The 23,014-nt window shown below is 59.8% G+C and overlaps 1 protein-coding gene across 5 annotated transcripts in view; it reads left to right on the top strand.

Moving 5' to 3' along the window:
* The window catches only part of LOXL3 (lysyl oxidase like 3), a 476,927-nt gene that overhangs the window by 385,385 nt on the left and 68,528 nt on the right, over positions 1-23,014 (top strand). The window lies entirely within an intron of this gene.

Below are 23,014 nucleotides of genomic sequence, written 5' to 3'. Positions count from 1 at the left end.
CACCTCCCACAGCACACATGCATCCCAAGGGCTGTGCCAGTGAGCCACCCCAGCCCCCCACCCACCTCCCACAGCACACATGCATCCCAAGGTCTGTGCCAGTGAGCCACCTCCATGCCCCCACCCACCTCCCACAGCACACATGCATCCATGGGCTATGCCAATGAGCCACCCTCATGCCCCCACCCACCTCCCACAGCACACATGCATCCCAAGGGCTGTGTCAGTGAGCCACCCCAGCCCCCACCCACCTCCCACAGCACACATGCATCCCAAGGGCTGTGCCAGTGAGCCACCCCAGCCCCCCACCCACCTCCCACAGCACACATGCATCCCAAGGGCTGTGCCAGTGAGCCACCCCAGACCCCCACCCACCTCCCACAGCACACATGCATCCCAAGGGCTGTGCCAGTGAGCCACCTCCATGCCCCCACCCACCTCCCACAGCACACATGCATCCCAAGGGCTGTGCCAGTGAGCCACCCCAGCCCCCCACCCACCTCCCACAGCACACATGCATCCCAAGGGCTGTGCCAGTGAGTCACCTCCATGCCCCCACCCACCTCCCACAGCACACATGCATCCAAGGGCTGTGCCAATGAGCCACCCTCATGCCCCCACCCACCTCCCACAGCACACATGCATCCCAAGGGCTGTGCCAGTGAGCCACCCCAGCCCCCACCCACCTCCCACAGCACACATGCATCCAAGGGCTGTGCCAGTGAGCCACCCTCATGCCCCCACCCACCTCCCAGGGCTGTGCCAGTGAGCCACCCTCATGCCCCCACCCACCTCCCACAGCACACATGCATCCAAGGGCTGTGCCAGTGAGCCACCCTCATGCCCCCACCCACCTCCCACAGCACACATGCATCCAAGGGCTGTGCCAGTGAGCCACCCTCATGCCCCCACCCACCTCCCACAGCACACATGCATCCAAGGGCAGTGCCAGAGAGCCACCCTCATGCCCCCACCCACCTCCCACAGCACACATGCATCCCAAGGGCTGTGCCAGTGAGCCACCCCAGCCCCCCACCCACCTCCCACAGCACACATGCATCCCAAGGGCTGTGCCAGTGAGCCACCCTCATGCCCCCACCCACCTCCCACAGCACACATGCATCCAAGGGCTGTGCCAGTGAGCCACCCTCATGCCCCCACCCACCTCCCACAGCACACATGCATCCCAAGGGCTGTGCCAGTGAGCCAACCCAGCCCCCACCCACCTCCCACAGCACACATGCATCCAAGGGCTGTGCCAGTGAGCCACCCTCATGCCCCCACCCACCTCCCACAGCACACATGCATCCAAGGGCTGTGCCAGTGAGCCACCCTCATGCCCCCACCCACCTCCCACAGCACACATGCATCCAAGGGCTGTGGCAGTGAGCCACCCTCATGCCCCCACCCACCTCCCGCAGCACACATGCATCCAAGGGCTGTGCCAGTGAGCCACCCTCATGCCCCCACCCACCTCCCGCAGCACACATGCATCCAAGGGCTGTGCCAGTGAGCCACCCTCATGCCCCCACCCACCTTCCACAGCACACATGCATCCAAGGGCTGTGCCAGTGAGCCACCCTCATGCCCCCACCCACCCCCCACAGCACACATGCATCCAAGGGCAGTGCCAGAGAGCCACCCTCATGCCCCCACCCACCTCCCACAGCACACATGCATCCCAAGGGCTGTGCCAGTGAGCCACCCCAGCCCCCCACCCACCTCCCACAGCACACATGCATCCCAAGGGCTGTGCCAGTGAGCCACCCTCATGCCCCCACCCACCTCCCACAGCACACATGCATCCAAGGGCTGTGCCAGTGAGCCACCCTCATGCCCCCACCCACCTCCCACAGCACACATGCATCCAAGGGCTGTGCCAGTGAGCCACCCTCATGCCCCCACCCACCTCCCACAGCACACATGCATCCAAGGGCAGTGCCAGAGAGCCACCCTCATGCCCCCACCCACCTCCCACAGCACACATGCATCCCAAGGGCTGTGCCAGTGAGCCACCCCAGCCCCCCACCCACCTCCCACAGCACACATGCATCCCAAGGGCTGTGCCAGTGAGCCACCCTCATGCCCCCACCCACCTCCCACAGCACACATGCATCCAAGGGCTGTGCCAGTGAGCCACCCTCATGCCCCCACCCACCTCCCACAGCACACATGCATCCAAGGGCTGTGCCAGTGAGCCACCCTCATGCCCCCACCCACCTCCCACAGCACACATGCATCCAAGGGCTGTGCCAGTGAGCCACCCTCATGCCCCCACCCACCTCCCACAGCACACATGCATCCCAAGGGCTTTGCCAGTGAGCCACCCCAGCCCCCCACCCACCTCCCACAGCACACATGCATCCAAGGGCTGTGCCAGTGAGCCACCTCCATGCCCCCACCCACCTCCCACAGCACACATGCATCCCAAGGGCTGTGCCAGTGAGCCACCCTCATGCCCCCACCCACCTCCCACAGCACACATGCATCCAAGGGCTGTGCCAGTGAGCCACCTCCATGCCCCCACCCACCTCCCACAGCACACATGCATCCCAAGGGCTGTGCCAGTAAGCCACCTCCATGCCCCCACCCACCTCCCACAGCACGCATGCATCCCAAGGGCTGTGCCAGTGAGCCACCCTCATGCCCCCACCCACCTCCCACAGCACGCATGCATCCCAAGGGCTGTGCCAGTGAGCCACCCTCATGCCCCCACCCACCTCCCACAGCACACATGCATCCAAGGGCTGTGCCAGTGAGCCACCCTCATGCCCCCACCCACCTCCCACAGCACACATGCATCCCAAGGGCTGTGCCAGTGAGCCACCTCCATGCCCCCACCCACCTCCCACAGCACACATGCATCCCAAGGGCTGTGCCAGTGAGCCACCTCCATGCCCCCACCCACCTCCCACAGCACACATGCATCCCAAGGGCTGTGCCAGTGAGCCACCCCCATGCCCCCACCCACCTCCCACAGCACACATGCATCCCAAGGGCAGTGCCAGTGAGCCACCTCCATGCCCCCACCCACCTCCCACAGCAGACATGCATCCCAAGGGCTGTGCCAGTGAGCCACCCCAGCCCCCCACCCACCTCCCACAGCACACAAGCATCCCAAGGGCTGTGCCAGTGAGCCACCCCACCCACCTCCCACAGCAAACATGCATCCCAAGGGTTGTGCCAGTGAGCCACCCTCATGCCCCCACCCACCTCCCACAGCACACATGCATCCAAGGGCTGTGCCAGTGAGCCACCCTCATGCCCCCACCCACCTCCCACAGCACACATGCATCCAAGGGCTGTGCCAGTGAGCCACCCTCATGCCCCCACCCACCTCCCACAGCACGCATGCATCCCAAGGGCTGTGCCAGTGAGCCACCCTCATGCCCCCACCCACCTCCCACAGCACACATGCATCCCAAGGGCTGTGCCAGTGAGCCACCCTCATGCCCCCACCAACCTCCCACAGCACACATGCATCCAAGGGCTGTGCCAGTGAGCCACCCTCATGCCCCCACCCACCTCCCACAGCACACATGCATCCCAAGGGCTGTGCCAGTGAGCCACCCCAGCCCCCCACCCACCTCCCACAGCACACATGCATCCAAGGGCTGTGCCAGTGAGCCACCTCCATGCTCCCACCCACCTCCCACAGCACACATGCATCCCAAGGGCTGTGCCAGTGAGCCACCCTCATGCCCCCACCCACCTCCCACAGCACACAAGCATCCCAAGGGCTGTGCCAGTGAGCCACCCCACCCACCTCCCACAGCACACATGCATCCAAGGGCTGTGCCAGTGAGCCACCTCCATGCCCCCACCCACCTCCCACAGCACACATGCATCCCAAGGGCTGTGCCAGTGAGCCACCTCCATGCCCCCACCCACCTCCCACAGCACGCATGCATCCCAAGGGCTGTGCCAGTGAGCCACCCTCATGCCCCCACCCACCTCCCACAGCACACATGCATCCCAAGGGCTGTGCCAGTGAGCCACCCTCATGCCCCCACCCACCTCCCACAGCACACATGCATCCAAGGGCTGTGCCAGTGAGCCACCCTCATGCCCCCACCCACCTCCCACAGCACACATGCATCCCAACGGCTGTGCCAGTGAGCCACCCCAGCCCCCCACCCACCTCCCACAGCACACATGCATCCCAAGGGCTGTGCCAGTGAGTCACCTCCATGCCCCCACCCACCTCCCACAGCACACATGCATCCAAGGGCTGTGCCAATGAGCCACCCTCATGCCCCCACCCACCTCCCACAGCACACATGCATCCCAAGGGCTGTGCCAGTGAGCCACCCCAGCCCCCACCCACCTCCCACAGCACACATGCATCCAAGGGCTGTGCCAGTGAGCCACCCTCATGCCCCCACCCACCTCCCAGGGCTGTGCCAGTGAGCCACCCTCATGCCCCCACCCACCTCCCACAGCACACATGCATCCAAGGGCTGTGCCAGTGAGCCACCCTCATGCCCCCACCCACCTCCCACAGCACACATGCATCCAAGGGCTGTGCTAGTGAGCCACCCTCATGCCCCCACCCACCTCCCACAGCACACATGCATCCAAGGGCAGTGCCAGAGAGCCACCCTCATGCCCCCACCCACCTCCCACAGCACACATGCATCCCAAGGGCTGTGCCAGTGAGCCACCCCAGCCCCCCACCCACCTCCCACAGCACACATGCATCCCAAGGGCTGTGCCAGTGAGCCACCCTCATGCCCCCACCCACCTCCCACAGCACACATGCATCCAAGGGCTGTGCCAGTGAGCCACCCTCATGCCCCCACCCACCTCCCACAGCACACATGCATCCCAAGGGCTGTGCCAGTGAGCCAACCCAGCCCCCACCCACCTCCCACAGCACACATGCATCCAAGGGCTGTGCCAGTGAGCCACCCTCATGCCCCCACCCACCTCCCACAGCACACATGCATCCAAGGGCTGTGCCAGTGAGCCACCCTCATGCCCCCACCCACCTCCCACAGCACACATGCATCCAAGGGCTGTGGCAGTGAGCCACCCTCATGCCCCCACCCACCTCCCGCAGCACACATGCATCCAAGGGCTGTGCCAGTGAGCCACCCTCATGCCCCCACCCACCTCCCGCAGCACACATGCATCCAAGGGCTGTGCCAGTGAGCCACCCTCATGCCCCCACCCACCTTCCACAGCACACATGCATCCAAGGGCTGTGCCAGTGAGCCACCCTCATGCCCCCACCCACCCCCCACAGCACACATGCATCCAAGGGCAGTGCCAGAGAGCCACCCTCATGCCCCCACCCACCTCCCACAGCACACATGCATCCCAAGGGCTGTGCCAGTGAGCCACCCCAGCCCCCCACCCACCTCCCACAGCACACATGCATCCCAAGGGCTGTGCCAGTGAGCCACCCTCATGCCCCCACCCACCTCCCACAGCACACATGCATCCAAGGGCTGTGCCAGTGAGCCACCCTCATGCCCCCACCCACCTCCCACAGCACACATGCATCCAAGGGATGTGCCAGTGAGCCACCCTCATGCCCCCACCCACCTCCCACAGCACACATGCATCCAAGGGCAGTGCCAGAGAGCCACCCTCATGCCCCCACCCACCTCCCACAGCACACATGCATCCCAAGGGCTGTGCCAGTGAGCCACCCCAGCCCCCCACCCACCTCCCACAGCACACATGCATCCCAAGGGCTGTGCCAGTGAGCCACCCTCATGCCCCCACCCACCTCCCACAGCACACATGCATCCAAGGGCTGTGCCAGTGAGCCACCCTCATGCCCCCACCCACCTCCCACAGCACACATGCATCCAAGGGCTGTGCCAGTGAGCCACCCTCATGCCCCCACCCACCTCCCACAGCACACATGCATCCAAGGGCTGTGCCAGTGAGCCACCCTCATGCCCCCACCCACCTCCCACAGCACACATGCATCCCAAGGGCTTTGCCAGTGAGCCACCCCAGCCCCCCACCCACCTCCCACAGCACACATGCATCCAAGGGCTGTGCCAGTGAGCCACCCTCATGCCCCCACCCACCTCCCACAGCACACATGCATCCAAGGGCTGTGCCAGTGAGCCACCCTCATGCCCCCACCCACCTCCCACAGCACACATGCATCCAAGGGCTGTGCCAGTGAGCCACCCTCATGCCCCCACCCACCTCCCACAGCACACATGCATCCCAAGGGCTTTGCCAGTGAGCCACCCCAGCCCCCCACCCACCTCCCACAGCACACATGCATCCAAGGGCTGTGCCAGTGAGCCACCTCCATGCCCCCACCCACCTCCCACAGCACACATGCATCCCAAGGGCTGTGCCAGTGAGCCACCCTCATGCCCCCACCCACCTCCCACAGCACACATGCATCCAAGGGCTGTGCCAGTGAGCCACCTCCATGCCCCCACCCACCTCCCACAGCACACATGCATCCCAAGGGCTGTGCCAGTGAGCCACCTCCATGCCCCCACCCACCTCCCACAGCACGCATGCATCCCAAGGGCTGTGCCAGTGAGCCACCCTCATGCCCCCACCCACCTCCCACAGCACGCATGCATCCCAAGGGCTGTGCCAGTGAGCCACCCTCATGCCCCCACCCACCTCCCACAGCACACATGCATCCAAGGGCTGTGCCAGTGAGCCACCCTCATGCCCCCACCCACCTCCCACAGCACACATGCATCCCAAGGGCTGTGCCAGTGAGCCACCTCCATGCCCCCACCCACCTCCCACAGCACACATGCATCCCAAGGGCTGTGCCAGTGAGCCACCTCCATGCCCCCACCCACCTCCCACAGCACACATGCATCCCAAGGGCTGTGCCAGTGAGCCACCCCCATGCCCCCACCCACCTCCCACAGCACACATGCATCCCAAGGGCAGTGCCAGTGAGCCACCTCCATGCCCCCACCCACCTCCCACAGCAGACATGCATCCCAAGGGCTGTGCCAGTGAGCCACCCCAGCCCCCCACCCACCTCCCACAGCACACAAGCATCCCAAGGGCTGTGCCAGTGAGCCACCCCACCCACCTCCCACAGCAAACATGCATCCCAAGGGTTGTGCCAGTGAGCCACCCTCATGCCCCCACCCACCTCCCACAGCACACATGCATCCAAGGGCTGTGCCAGTGAGCCACCCTCATGCCCCCACCCACCTCCCACAGCACACATGCATCCAAGGGCTGTGCCAGTGAGCCACCCTCATGCCCCCACCCACCTCCCACAGCACGCATGCATCCCAAGGGCTGTGCCAGTGAGCCACCCTCATGCCCCCACCCACCTCCCACAGCACACATGCATCCCAAGGGCTGTGCCAGTGAGCCACCCTCATGCCCCCACCAACCTCCCACAGCACACATGCATCCAAGGGCTGTGCCAGTGAGCCACCCTCATGCCCCCACCCACCTCCCACAGCACACATGCATCCCAAGGGCTGTGCCAGTGAGCCACCCCAGCCCCCCACCCACCTCCCACAGCACACATGCATCCAAGGGCTGTGCCAGTGAGCCACCTCCATGCTCCCACCCACCTCCCACAGCACACATGCATCCCAAGGGCTGTGCCAGTGAGCCACCCTCATGCCCCCACCCACCTCCCACAGCACACAAGCATCCCAAGGGCTGTGCCAGTGAGCCACCCCACCCACCTCCCACAGCACACATGCATCCAAGGGCTGTGCCAGTGAGCCACCTCCATGCCCCCACCCACCTCCCACAGCACACATGCATCCCAAGGGCTGTGCCAGTGAGCCACCTCCATGCCCCCACCCACCTCCCACAGCACGCATGCATCCCAAGGGCTGTGCCAGTGAGCCACCCTCATGCCCCCACCCACCTCCCACAGCACACATGCATCCCAAGGGCTGTGCCAGTGAGCCACCCTCATGCCCCCACCCACCTCCCACAGCACACATGCATCCAAGGGCTGTGCCAGTGAGCCACCCTCATGCCCCCACCCACCTCCCACAGCACACATGCATCCCAAGGGCTGTGCCAGTGAGCCACCCCAGCCCCCCACCCACCTCCCACAGCACACATGCATCCCAAGGGCTGTGCCAGTGAGTCACCTCCATGCCCCCACCCACCTCCCACAGCACACATGCATCCAAGGGCTGTGCCAATGAGCCACCCTCATGCCCCCACCCACCTCCCACAGCACACATGCATCCCAAGGGCTGTGCCAGTGAGCCACCCCAGCCCCCACCCACCTCCCACAGCACACATGCATCCAAGGGCTGTGCCAGTGAGCCACCCTCATGCCCCCACCCACCTCCCAGGGCTGTGCCAGTGAGCCACCCTCATGCCCCCACCCACCTCCCACAGCACACATGCATCCAAGGGCTGTGCCAGTGAGCCACCCTCATGCCCCCACCCACCTCCCACAGCACACATGCATCCAAGGGCTGTGCTAGTGAGCCACCCTCATGCCCCCACCCACCTCCCACAGCACACATGCATCCAAGGGCAGTGCCAGAGAGCCACCCTCATGCCCCCACCCACCTCCCACAGCACACATGCATCCCAAGGGCTGTGCCAGTGAGCCACCCCAGCCCCCCACCCACCTCCCACAGCACACATGCATCCCAAGGGCTGTGCCAGTGAGCCACCCTCATGCCCCCACCCACCTCCCACAGCACACATGCATCCAAGGGCTGTGCCAGTGAGCCACCCTCATGCCCCCACCCACCTCCCACAGCACACATGCATCCCAAGGGCTGTGCCAGTGAGCCAACCCAGCCCCCACCCACCTCCCACAGCACACATGCATCCAAGGGCTGTGCCAGTGAGCCACCCTCATGCCCCCACCCACCTCCCACAGCACACATGCATCCAAGGGCTGTGCCAGTGAGCCACCCTCATGCCCCCACCCACCTCCCACAGCACACATGCATCCAAGGGCTGTGGCAGTGAGCCACCCTCATGCCCCCACCCACCTCCCGCAGCACACATGCATCCAAGGGCTGTGCCAGTGAGCCACCCTCATGCCCCCACCCACCTCCCGCAGCACACATGCATCCAAGGGCTGTGCCAGTGAGCCACCCTCATGCCCCCACCCACCTTCCACAGCACACATGCATCCAAGGGCTGTGCCAGTTAGCCACCCTCATGCCCCCACCCACCCCCCACACCACACATGCATCCAAGGGCAGTGCCAGAGAGCCACCCTCATGCCCCCACCCACCTCCCACAGCACACATGCATCCCAAGGGCTGTGCCAGTGAGCCACCCCAGCCCCCCACCCACCTCCCACAGCACACATGCATCCCAAGGGCTGTGCCAGTGAGCCACCCTCATGCCCCCACCCACCTCCCACAGCACACATGCATCCAAGGGCTGTGCCAGTGAGCCACCCTCATGCCCCCACCCACCTCCCACAGCACACATGCATCCAAGGGCTGTGCCAGTGAGCCACCCTCATGCCCCCACCCACCTCCCACAGCACACATGCATCCAAGGGCAGTGCCAGAGAGCCACCCTCATGCCCCCACCCACCTCCCACAGCACACATGCATCCCAAGGGCTGTGCCAGTGAGCCACCCCAGCCCCCCACCCACCTCCCACAGCACACATGCATCCCAAGGGCTGTGCCAGTGAGCCACCCTCATGCCCCCACCCACCTCCCACAGCACACATGCATCCAAGGGCTGTGCCAGTGAGCCACCCTCATGCCCCCACCCACCTCCCACAGCACACATGCATCCAAGGGCTGTGCCAGTGAGCCACCCTCATGCCCCCACCCACCTCCCACAGCACACATGCATCCAAGGGCTGTGCCAGTGAGCCACCCTCATGCCCCCACCCACCTCCCACAGCACACATGCATCCCAAGGGCTTTGCCAGTGAGCCACCCCAGCCCCCCACCCACCTCCCACAGCACACATGCATCCAAGGGCTGTGCCAGTGAGCCACCTCCATGCCCCCACCCACCTCCCACAGCACACATGCATCCCAAGGGCTGTGCCAGTGAGCCACCCTCATGCCCCCACCCACCTCCCACAGCACACATGCATCCAAGGGCTGTGCCAGTGAGCCACCTCCATGCCCCCACCCACCTCCCACAGCACACATGCATCCCAAAGGCTGTGCCAGTGAGCCACCTCCATGCCCCCACCCACCTCCCACAGCACGCATGCATCCCAAGGGCTGTGCCAGTGAGCTACCCTCATGCCCCCACCCACCTCCCACAGCACGCATGCATCCCAAGGGCTGTGCCAGTGAGCCACCCTCATGCCCCCACCCACCTCCCACAGCACACATGCATCCAAGGGCTGTGCCAGTGAGCCACCCTCATGCCCCCACCCACCTCCCACAGCACACATGCATCCCAAGGGCTGTGCCAGTGAGCCACCTCCATGCCCCCACCCACCTCCCACAGCACACATGCATCCCAAGGGCTGTGCCAGTGAGCCACCTCCATGCCCCCACCCACCTCCCACAGCACACATGCATCCCAAGGGCTGTGCCAGTGAGCCACCCCCATGCCCCCACCCACCTCCCACAGCACACATGCATCCCAAGGGCAGTGCCAGTGAGCCACCTCCATGCCCCCACCCACCTCCCACAGCAGACATGCATCCCAAGGGCTGTGCCAGTGAGCCACCCCAGCCCCCCACCCACCTCCCACAGCACACAAGCATCCCAAGGGCTGTGCCAGTGAGCCACCCCACCCACCTCCCACAGCAAACATGCATCCCAAGGGTTGTGCCAGTGAGCCACCCTCATGCCCCCACCCACCTCCCACAGCACACATGCATCCAAGGGCTGTGCCAGTGAGCCACCCTCATGCCCCCACCCACCTCCCACAGCACACATGCATCCAAGGGCTGTGCCAGTGAGCCACCCTCATGCCCCCACCCACCTCCCACAGCACGCATGCATCCCAAGGGCTGTGCCAGTGAGCCACCCTCATGCCCCCACCCACCTCCCACAGCACACATGCATCCCAAGGGCTGTGCCAGTGAGCCACCCTCATGCCCCCACCAACCTCCCACAGCACACATGCATCCAAGGGCTGTGCCAGTGAGCCACCCTCATGCCCCCACCCACCTCCCACAGCACACATGCATCCCAAGGGCTGTGCCAGTGAGCCACCCCAGCCCCCCACCCACCTCCCACAGCACACATGCATCCAAGGGCTGTGCCAGTGAGCCACCTCCATGCTCCCACCCACCTCCCACAGCACACATGCATCCCAAGGGCTGTGCCAGTGAGCCACCCTCATGCCCCCACCCACCTCCCACAGCACACAAGCATCCCAAGGGCTGTGCCAGTGAGCCACCCCACCCACCTCCCACAGCACACATGCATCCAAGGGCTGTGCCAGTGAGCCACCTCCATGCCCCCACCCACCTCCCACAGCACACATGCATCCCAAGGGCTGTGCCAGTGAGCCACCTCCATGCCCCCACCCACCTCCCACAGCACGCATGCATCCCAAGGGCTGTGCCAGTGAGCCACCCTCATGCCCCCACCCACCTCCCACAGCACACATGCATCCCAAGGGCTGTGCCAGTGAGCCACCCTCATGCCCCCACCCACCTCCCACAGCACACATGCATCCAAGGGCTGTGCCAGTGAGCCACCCTCATGCCCCCACCCACCTCCCACAGCACACATGCATCCCAAGGGCTGTGCCAGTGAGCCACCTCCATGCCCCCACCCACCTCCCGCAGCACACATGCATCCCAGGGGCTGTGCCAGTGAGCCACCCCCATGCCCCCACCCACCTCCCACAGCACACATGCATCCCAAGGGCAGTGCCAGTGAGCCACCTCCATGCCCCCACCCACCTCCCACAGCACACATGCATCCCAAGGTCTGTGCCAGTGAGCCACCCCAGCCCCACACCCACCTCCCACAGCACACAAGCATCCCAAGGGCTGTGCCAGTGAGCCACCCCACCCACCTCCCACAGCAAACATGCATCCCAAGGGTTGTGCCAGTGAGCCACCCTCATGCCCCCACCCACCTCCCACAGCAAACATGCATCCCAAGGGTTGTGCCAGTGAGCCACCCTCATGCCCCCACCCACCTCCCACAGCACACATGCATCCAAGGGCTGTGCCAGTGAGCCACCCTCATGCCCCCACCCACCTCCCACAGCACACAAGCATCCAAGGGCTGTGCCAGTGAGCCACCCTCATGCCCCCACCCACCTCCCACAGCACACATGCATCCCAAGGGCTGTGCCAGTGAGCCACCCCAGCCCCCCACCCACCTCCCACAGCACACATGCATCCAAGGGCTGTGCCAGTGAGCCACCTCCATGCCCCCACCCACCTCCCACAGCACACATGCATCCCAAGGGCTGTGCCAGTGAGCCACCCTCATGCCCCCACCCACCTCCCACAGCACACAAGCATCCCAAGGGCTGTGCCAGTGAGCCACCCCACCCACCTCCCACAGCACACATGCATCCAAGGGCTGTGCCAGTGAGCCACCTCCATGCCCCCACCCACCTCCCACAGCACACATGCATCCCAAGGGCTGTGCCAGTGAGCCACCTCCATGCCCCCACCCACCTCCCACAGCACGCATGCATCCCAAGGGCTGTGCCAGTGAGCCACCCTCATGCCCCCACCCACCTCCCACAGCACACATGCATCCCAAGGGCTGTGCCAGTGAGCCACCCTCATGCCCCCACCCACCTCCCACAGCACACATGCATCCAAGGGCTGTGCCAGTGAGCCACCTTCATGCCCCCACCCACCTCCCACAGCACACATGCATCCCAAGGGCTGTGCCAGTGAGCCACCTCCATGCCCCCACCCACCTCCCACAGCACACATGCATCCCAAGGGCTGTGCCAGTGAGCCACCCCCATGCCCCCACCCACCTCCCACAGCACACATGCATCCCAAGGGCAGTGCCAGTGAGCCACCTCCATGCCCCCACCCACCTCCCACAGCACACATGCATCCCAAGGGCTGTGCCAGTGAGCCACCCCAGCCCCCTCCCACAGCAAACATGCATCCCAAGGGTTGTGCCAGTGAGCCACCCTCATGCCCCCACCCACCTCCCACAGCACACATGCATCCAAGGGCTGTGCCAGTGAGCCACCCTCATGCCCCCACCCACCTCCCACAGCACACATGCATCCAAGGGCTGTGCCATTGAGCCAACCTCATGCCCCCACCCACCTCCCACAGCACACATGCATCCAAGGGCTGTGCCAGTGAGCCACCCTCATGCCCCCACCCACCTCCCACAGCACACATGCATCCCAAGGGCTGTGCCAGTGAGCCACCCCAGCCCCCCACCCACCTCCCACAGCACACATGCATCCAAGGGCTGTGCCAGTGAGCCACCTCCATGCCCCCACCCACCTCCCACAGCACACATGCATCCCAAGGGCTGTGCCAGTGAGCCACCCTCATGCCCCCACCCACCTCCCACAGCACACAAGCATCCCAAGGGCTGTGCCAGTGAGCCACCCCACCCACCTCCCACAGCACACATGCATCCAAGGGCTGTGCCAGTGAGCCACCTCCATGCCCCCACCCACCCCCCACAGCACACATGCATCCCAAGGGCTGTGCCAGTGAGCCACATCCATGCCCCCACCCACCTCCCACAGCACGCATGCATCCCAAGGGCTGTGCCAGTGAGCCACCCTCATGCCCCCACCCACCTCCCACAGCACGCATGCATCCCAAGGGCTGTGCCAGTGAGCCACCCTCATGCCCCCACCCACCTCCCACAGCACACATGCATCCCAAGGGCTGTGCCAGTGAGCCACCCTCATGCCCCCACCAACCTCCCACAGCACACATGCATCCAAGGGCTGTGCCAGTGAGCCACCCTCATGCCCCCACCCACCTCCCACAGCACACATGCATCCCAAGGGCTGTGCCAGTGAGCCACCTCCATGCCCCCACCCACCTCCCACAGCACACATGCATCCCAAGGGCTGTGCCAGTGAGCCACCCCCATGACCCCACCCACCTCCCACAGCACACATGCATCCCAAGGGCAGTGCCAGTGAGCCACCTCCATGCCCCCACCCACCTCCCACAGCACACATGCATCCCAAGGGCTGTGCCAGTGAGCCACCCCAGCCCCCCACCCACCTCCCACAGCACACAAGCATCCCAAGGGCTGTGCCAGTGAGCCACCCCACCCACCTCCCACAGCAAACATGCATCCCAAGGGTTGTGCCAGTGAGCCACCCTCATGCCCCCACCCACCTCCCACAGCACACATGCATCCCAAGGGCTGTGCCAGTGAGCCACCCCCATGCCCCCACCCACCTCCCACAGCACACATGCATCCCAAGGGCAGTGCCAGTGAGCCACCTCCATGCCCCCACCCACCTCCCACAGCACACATGCATCCCAAGGGCTGTGCCAGTGAGCCACTCCAGCCCCCCACCCACCTCCCACAGCACACAAGCATCCCAAGGGCTGTGCCAGTGAGCCACCCCACCCACCTCCCACAGCAAACATGCATCCCAAGGGTTGTGCCAGTGAGCCACCCCCATGCCCCCACCCACCTCCCACAGCACACATGCATCCCAAGGGCAGTGCCAGTGAGCCACCTCCATGCCCCCACCCACCTCCCACAGCACACATGCATCCCAAGGGCTGTGCCAGTGAGCCACCCCAGCCCCCCACCCACCTCCCACAGCACACAAGCATCCCAAGGGCTGTGCCAGTGAGCCACCCCACCCACCTCCCACAGCAAACATGCATCCCAAGGGTTGTGCCAGTGAGCCACCCTCATGCCCCCACCCACCTCCCACAGCACACATGCATCCCAGGGCAGTGCCAGTGGCAATGAATGCTGCTCCTGGCTCTGTGCCTAAGCACTTTCTTTTCCACTTATATCATCTCTTTCTATGACCCCTCGTTCTGGTGGCATGCATATATGCACCCCCCCCCCTGCTGCATGTTTATAATGACTCCTGTTGCCACATATAAGCACTCCTATACCATGTGTACAAGTGTGTTCCGTGCCATACATATAAGCACTTCCTGTCACACGCATTCCCCTGTATAAGCTTTCCTATATATATATATATATATATATATATATATATATATATATATATATATATATATATATATATATATATATATATATGTGTGTGTGTGTGTGTGAAGAGGGAAGTCGTGGCATTAACGCCTACTATGCCACGTCTATATGCACCTCTTAGCCCATGTGCGTGCACACGTCCTATTCCACAGATATAAGCACTCATTGTACACATACTCTGTTCTGATCTCACATACATAAACACGTGCTCTTCCATGTGCATATACGACTCCTATTGCACACATAGAAGTACTTCATGGACTGTGTTGGCTAGCACTTCTGTTTCACACATATAAGCACTTCTCGGGTGTTGGGACCCTGGAGACAGCTTAACACATGTAGATGAGGGTGGGACCCCCACATTCAATGTGTTACTGATGTTAATGGTGTCATTGTCCGAATGTCACAGCTTTGTGTGCTGGATGTGTGTATGTTCGTCTGCTAGAGCTGTGTGTCTGTCGGTGTGTGCATGCCTGTCCACCTGCCGTGCTGCATGCATGTACACACACGGCGTTGCGTTGTATGGTTCACGCTCTGTCAGCATGTGCCTTTGTCACAGCATATTTGTTGGTTGTAGTCTTATGTAGATGTGTCATCATCGACAGTGTATACCTGTGTTTGTGTGCCGGTCACTGTGTTGAATAGTCAGTCACTGTGCTTACGTGTCTGTCTGTGAGTATATCCGTGTGTGTGTCTGTTTGGCGGAGGACCGTGCGTGTCCTTGCATGAATGTGTGTTTGCTCATCGCTTTTTTGACCAGTCACTGTGTTATGTCTGTGTCTATCTGTGAGTATATCTCTGCGTATGTGTGTGTTGTGGTGTGTGTATGTGTGTGTTGTGGTGTGTGTGAGTCCATGCATGCATATGTGTGTGCTCGTCACTGTTATGACCAGTCACTGTGTTGTGTGCATCTGCCCATCACCAAAGCTGAGCAAATTATTTGTGTCTGTCACTGCATCAGTCGGTCACTGTGCTGTGAATGTGTTACATCAGTGACCATGAGTCACTGTGCTTTGGGTGTCTGTCTGCCTGTGTCTCTGTTCCGATCTGCATGTTTCATTGAGGGCTATTCGGGATAGCAACCCCCTCGCGCCCCAGCCCACCCTGCGCAGGTTCTTAGGCTTAGGCAGTGCTCTAGCGTGTTAAGGTTAGGCCCATCCTAATTGCTGGAAATTAGATGAAAGACCTTAGGTGCAATGAACCCAATAAAACTGTTCATAAAAAGCCACGTCCAGGTTATGCATCTAGGAGACTTCCTTCTGAGAGGTGGCGGGCTCTTCCGTCCCCTGATGCAATACTGCTAAAAGCATCTCCAAGGGAAGGATGGATGCAGAAGGTCTCTCATGCCAGGTCCTCATCCGTCCCTTCCTAAGGAAGGATTGATGAAGAAGGTCTCTGTTCTCAGGTCCTCAGCCGTCCCTTCCAAGGGAAAGATGCATGCAGAAGGTCTCTGATCCCATGCCCCCTCCGTCCCTTCCTACGGTAGGATGGATGCAGAAGGTCTCTCATGCCAGGTCCTCATGTGTCCCTTCCTAAGGAAGGATTGATGAAGAAGGTCTCTGTTCTCAGGTCTTCAGCCGTCCCTTCCAAGGGAAAGATGCATGCAGAAGGTCTCTCATGCCAGGTCCTCATCCGTCCCTTCCTATGGTAGGATGACTGCAGAAGGTCTCTCATGCCAGGTCCTCATCTGTCCCTTCCTAAGGAAGGATTGATGAAGAAGGTCTCTGATCTCAGGTCCTCAGCCGTCCCTTCCTAGGGAAAGATGCATGCAGAAGGTCTCTGATCCCATGCCCCCTCCGTCCCTTCCGAGGGAAGGATGGGTGCAGAAGGTCTCTGATCCCATGCCCCCTCCGTCCCTTCCTAGGGAAAGATGCATGCAGAAGGTCTCTGATCTCAGGTCCTCAGTCGTCCCTTCCTAAGGAAGGATTGATGAAGAAGGTCTCTGATCTCAGGTCCTCAGCCGTCCCTTCCAAGGGAAAGATGCATGCAGAAGGTCTCTCATGCCAGGTCCTCATCCGTCCCTCCTAGGGAAGGATGGATGCAGAAGGTCTCTCATGCCAGGTCCTCATCCGTCCCTTCCAAAGGAAAAATGCATGCAGAAGGTCTCTCATGCCAGTTCCTCATCCGTCCCTTCCTAGGGAAGGATGGATGCAGAAGGTCTCTCATGCCAGGTCCTCATCCGTCCCTTCCTAGGGAAGGATGGATGCAGAAGGTCTCTCATGCCAGGTCCTCATCCGTCCCTTCCTAAGGAAGGATTGATGAAGAAGGTCTCTGATCTCAGGTCCTCAGCTGTCCCTTCCAAGGGAAAGATGCATGCAGAAGGTCTCTGATCCCATGCCCCCTCCGTCCCTTCCTACGATAGGATGGATGCAGAAGGTCTTTGATCCCAGGCCCCCTCTGTCCCTTCCTAGGGAAGGATGGTTGCAGCAGGTCTCTCATGCCAGGTCCTCATCCGTCCCTTCCTAGGGAAGGATGGATGCAGAAGGTCTCTCATGCCAGGTCCTCATCCGTCCCTTCCTAAGGAAGGATTGATGAAGAAGTTCTCTGATCTCAGGTCCTCAGCCGTCCCTTCCTAGGGAAAGATGCATGCAGAAGGTCTCTGATCCCATGCCCCCTCCGTCCCTTCCGAGGGAAGGATGGGTGCAGAAGGTCTCTGATCCCATGCCCCCTCTGTCCCTTCCTAGGGAAAGATGCATGCAGAAGGTCTCTGATCTCAGGTCCTCAGCCGTCCCTTCCAAGGGAAAGATGCATGCAGAAGGTCTCTGTTCCCATGCCCCCTCCGTCCCTTCCTAGGGAAAGATGCATGCAGAAGGTCTCTGATCCCATGCCCCCTCCGTCCCTTCAGAGGGAAGGATGGATGCAGAAGGTCTTGTGTCCCAGGTCCTCATCCGTTCCCTTCCTAGGGAAGGATGGATGCAGAAGGTCTCTAATCCCAAGCCCCCTCCGTTCCTTCCTAGGGAAGGATGGATGCAGAAGGTCTCTGATCCCAGGTGCTCATCCATTCTTTCCTAGGGAAAGATGCATGCAGAAGGTCGCTGATCCCATGCCCCCTCCGTCCCTTCCTACGGTAGGATGGATGCAGAAGGTCCCTGATCCCATGCCCCCTCCGTCCCTTCCTACGGTAGGATGGATGCAGAAGATCTCTGATCTCAGGTCCTCAGCCGTCCCTACCAAGGGAAAGATGCATGCAGAAGGTCTCTGATCCCATGCCCCCTCCGTCCCTTCCGAGGGAAGGATGGATGCAGAAGGTCTCGTGTCCCAGGTCCTCATCCGTCCCTTCCTAGGGAAGGATAGATGAAGAAGGTCTCTAATCCCATGCCCCCTCCGTCCCTTCCGAGGGAAGGATAGATGCAGAAGGTCTCTGATCCCATACCCCCTTTGTCCCTTCCTACGGTAGGATGGATGCAGAAGGTCCCTGATCCCATGCCCCCTCTGTCCCATTCTAGGGAAGGATGGATGCAGAAGGTCTCTGTGCCCAGGCCCCCTCCGTCCCTTCCTAAGGAAGGATGGATGCAGAAGGTCTCTGATCCCATGCCCCCTTTGTCCCTTCCTACGGTAGGATGGATGCAGATGGTCTCTGATCCCATGCCCCCTCTGTCCCTTCCTACGGTAGGATGGATGCATAAGGTCTCTGATCCCATGCCCCCTCTGTCCCTTCCTACGGTAGGATGGATGCAGAAGGTCTCTGATCCCCTGCCCCCTCCGTCCCTTCCTAAGGAAGGATGGATGCAGAGGGTCTCTTATCCAAGGCCACTCTCAGTCCCTTCCTAAGGAAGGATGGATGCAGAAGGTCTCTTATCCAAGGCCACTCTCAGTCCCTTCCTTCCTAAGGAAGGATGGATGGATGCAGAAGGTCTCTTATCCAAGGCCACTCTCAGTCCCTTCCTTCCTAAGGAAGGATGGATGCAGAAGGTCTCTTATCCAAGGCCACTCTCAGTCCCTTCCTTCCTAAGGAAGGATGGATGCAGAAGGTCTCTTATCCAAGGCCACTCTCAGTCCCTTCCTTCCTAAGGAAGGATGGATGCAGAAGGTCTCTTATCCAAGGCCACTCTCAGTCCCTTCCTTCCTATGAAAGGATGGATGCAGAAGGTCTCTTATCCAAGGCCACTCTCAATCCCTTCCTATGAAAGGATGGATGCAGAAGGTCTCTGATTTCACGCCCGCTCAGTCCCTTCGTAGGGAAGGATGATTAGAGAAGATCTCTGTTCCCAGGATACCATCGCCCCATTCCTAAGAAAAGAAGAATGCTGGAGGCCTCTGATCCCATGCCCTCCTCCATCCCTTCCTTGGAAAAATGGATGCAGAAGGTCTCTGATCATAGACCCCCTCTGTCCTTTCCCTGAGAAGTATGCATCCAGAAGGTCTCTGATCCCATGCCCCCTCCGTCCCTTCCTACGGTAGGATGGATGCAGAAGGTCTCTGATCATAGACCCCCTCTGTCCTTTTCCTGAGAAGTATGTATCCAGAAGGTCTCTGATCCCATGCCCCCTCCGTCCCTTCCTACGGTAGGATGGATGCAGAAGGTCTCTGATCATAGACCCCCTCTGTCCTTTTCCTGAGAAGTATGCATCCAGAAGGTTTCTGGTTCCAGGCCCCGTCCGTCCCTCTTCCTGGACCTGGCCTTTCCTGCTTTAGATCACGAGTTTCGCATGGTAAGCTTTGCTGGTGTAAGACCCCCTGCATGGCCAGGTGTCCAATAGCATGGCAGGGACTTGGGAAGACATGACCAAATCTGAGAGGGACTTCTCATGGATCGATAATGAATAAATTATTAAAAGCCAACCACCTACTTCTGGAAATGTGAGAAGTCTCACTCTGGTTCTCTGTTCTTGGCCTCTTTGAGCTACATCAAGTGCTTCCAGGTCTTTTCATAGTAGCCTGGAGCCTTCCGTAGGAACGGTTCCTCTGACACTTGGATATCCCCTATCCATTGGCCATACCTCCGCCATCCGCAGGTTCTGCCTGATGCTCAGGACCACGCAGAAGCGGAGAATCTGTCTGGAATATCTGAGGATGAACGGCCAGAGCTTCTTGCGTCATCCACGCCTTGCATGCTGGTAGAGCTCTTGGGAAGGGAAAGCCAACATTTTTACAAGAAGCTTTGGTGCCAATCTTCTCCGAGACTTCCCTCAGTGGGTTCAAAAAACTGTAACAAGAGCATGCTTCCATTTTGTGTAGACTGTGATAACCTCCCACTCCTGCTCCAATTGCACAAAATAAGGGGTCTTTATGGTGGCACACTCTAGAGAAGGCGCACTGATTTTACGATTTTCAACATGTACCAAATGACCCAGATTCAAGTGCAGCTGCAGCTGTAGCCTGCATGCAGAGCTCGCTGTGGAGCGATTGCACGTCTTTGGGCATGGTGCACTAGAGATGGAAGAAGCAAAGCTCGCGTGGAGCGATTGCACGTCTTTGGGCATGGTGCACTAGAGATGGAAGAAGCAAAGCTCGCGTGGAGCGATTGCACGTCTTTGGGCATGGTGCACTAGAGATGGAAGAAGCAAAGCTCGCGTGGAGCGATTGCACGTCTTTGGGCATGGTGCACTAGAGATGGAAGAAGCAAAGCTCGTTTGTCCAGCCTGGTAACCCCAGATAGCCATTCATACACTAAGCGCCTCTCGGAGCGCCCAACCCGTGGGCTCAGTAAGAAGGTGACCTTCTTTCCATGCCGTTGGCATAACAATATCCTCCTTCTGGAATCTCACTGGACTTTGAAAACCAGCTCGCAATTTTAATGGGACTCTGCAGGGAACAAGCATTTGCTCCCTGAAAATGGAAAATGGCAGCAGAAATAGGCATGCGTGTAAAAATGCAGTAGCCAGTGGCCAACACAACATAAGAAGCACTGCTACTTGCTATCAACAGTGTGCCCTAGATGAGGGTCATTGGGGGGAGGGGAGTGGTTACTGAACCAATATGGCAAGCAAAAATGTCAGGAAACTCCTACAGGTCCGTCATCAACTTTGGACCTAGCAATGATCCTGCACCCAATGCAGAGAATTACAACTGGTCGCACACCGGGGGATTGGGGGGCAGCAATATAGGCAGATAATGGGGTGCCTCATAGCAGACGGCTTTAGGGGTCAGGCATAGGGTCTTGCATTGTGAGGTTAATTGGTCAGTATACAATAAAACAGGTGGTCTCGAACCTCCTTCGCTCAATTCTGTCTCAAGGTATTGGCTCAGTGCATCTCTATGCTGCAACCCGTGAAACCTTTAGGTCTCACCTGTAAGGACGGCCATGCGTGTCGAGTTTACAGTGAATAGGTGCACCAATGCAGGTATACTTGGGTCATATTTCATGCTATGCTATATTACTACAGTTTGTCAGTTCAACTTCAATACATTTTATTTCTCAAATGATAGCATTGACTACACGATGGATGTCCAGCAATACAAGGAATAATTGTCACCTATGTTACTAGGTCTCACCCTCCTGCAGACCACAATGTACTTCTATATGCATACGAAACGTGCCACCTGAAGGCACTTGCCGAATTACGAATGTGTGCGTTTCATGTCATGTTGAATGAAAACCCTATTTGTGTTGATAAATTGTATCAGCCTCCTTTTTAGCGATTGGTGCCCTTTGTTACCATTGCTCCGAGCTAGTTAACATCTATCTCCACGACAAGTAGTGGGGTGACCGCCCCAGAACGCCCATGACTAGGGTAGCCTTTGACTCTAACCCTCTCTTTTTGCTACGTTCGGGGAACCGTCTAGAGTCAGGCCCCCTCACAAAAAAAGAGGATTTGCCCCCATTATTTCTCATCAAATTATATGATACATAAAAACTGTAAAACAAGTATTAAATCATTCCTAAATCATTGGGATAAAAGTAGGCAAGCACTGAATACCCGGGGAGCTGGCCAATCTGTAGGGGTGTCATGAAGCACATGCCAGAGTAGGAATCTGTAGGGGTGTCATGAAGCACATGCCAGAGTAGGAATCTGTAGGGGTGTCATGAAGCACATGCCAGAGTAGGAATCTGTTGGGGTGTCATGAAGCACACGCCAGAGTAGGCCCTGCGTTCCAGGCTTCAACACTAGATGGCAGGCTTCACTATCAGTGTTCAATAATTGAAGTACATGTTGACTTTCTACCGTCCAGAATATACATAGGTGCGTGTGCCTGGAGGGTTCTAATGCACTCCACCACAGGGCGTGGTGCCGTCTGCTGCAAGGTGTCTAGTGCCCACACCTTTGAGAGCATCTATCAGAACAGTGGCGCTATTTCGGGGACTCCCCATAGGTTGCACTCAATGGATGCATGGATCGAAGCCAGCATGTGGCGTTCTTGGAGGAAACGTGCAGCACTGCTTCAAAGAATCTTGTAAAAGTGTGAGGTCCTCCTTAAGCTTCTGTCTCCAGTGAGTTCTGCAGTACCCCAGAGCGTGCAACACACGGGGAATGGGGGGCTAGAGGGGAGGTGGAACTTATCTGAGACTGCAAACTAACTTTAGCAAATACTAGCTAGGATTCTAGCCCTTTACTATCTGACATACTCTCAATGTCTGATCGGCCATCAATCAAATGTCGACACATTCAGTGAAGTCCAAACTCCCACTTTCTGATTCCCACTATTTCATCCCTTTTTCAATCTGCAATCCTCTTCTGTCTCCTCCCTTTTCAATCTGCACCTCCCGCCATCTCCTATGTTTTCAATCCACACATCTGTGCCATATTCTGCCCTTTCAGTGTCTGTCCCATCCCCTGCCATCTCCTCCCTTTTCAATCTGCACCTCGCCTTCACCTTCCTTTTTCATCTGCACCCATACTATCGTCTCCCTTCTCAATGTACGCCCCCCACCTCCTCTCTTTGCAATCCACGCCTCCCGGCATGTCATTCCTTTTGAATCTACGGCTCACTTTCATCCCCTTACTTTGCAATCCGCACTTCCTGCCATCTCCTCCTCTTTCAATCCACACCATCCAGTCATCACCACCCTTTTTAATCCACACCTCTGTGG

Source organism: Ambystoma mexicanum, chromosome 6q (assembly GCF_040938575.1).
Source record: "Ambystoma mexicanum isolate Mex_15411 chromosome 6q, UKY_AmexF1_1, whole genome shotgun sequence".
In the NCBI taxonomy this organism is placed as follows: Eukaryota; Metazoa; Chordata; class Amphibia; order Caudata; family Ambystomatidae; genus Ambystoma; species Ambystoma mexicanum.
This window is presented reverse-complemented; position numbering and strand designations above follow the sequence as displayed.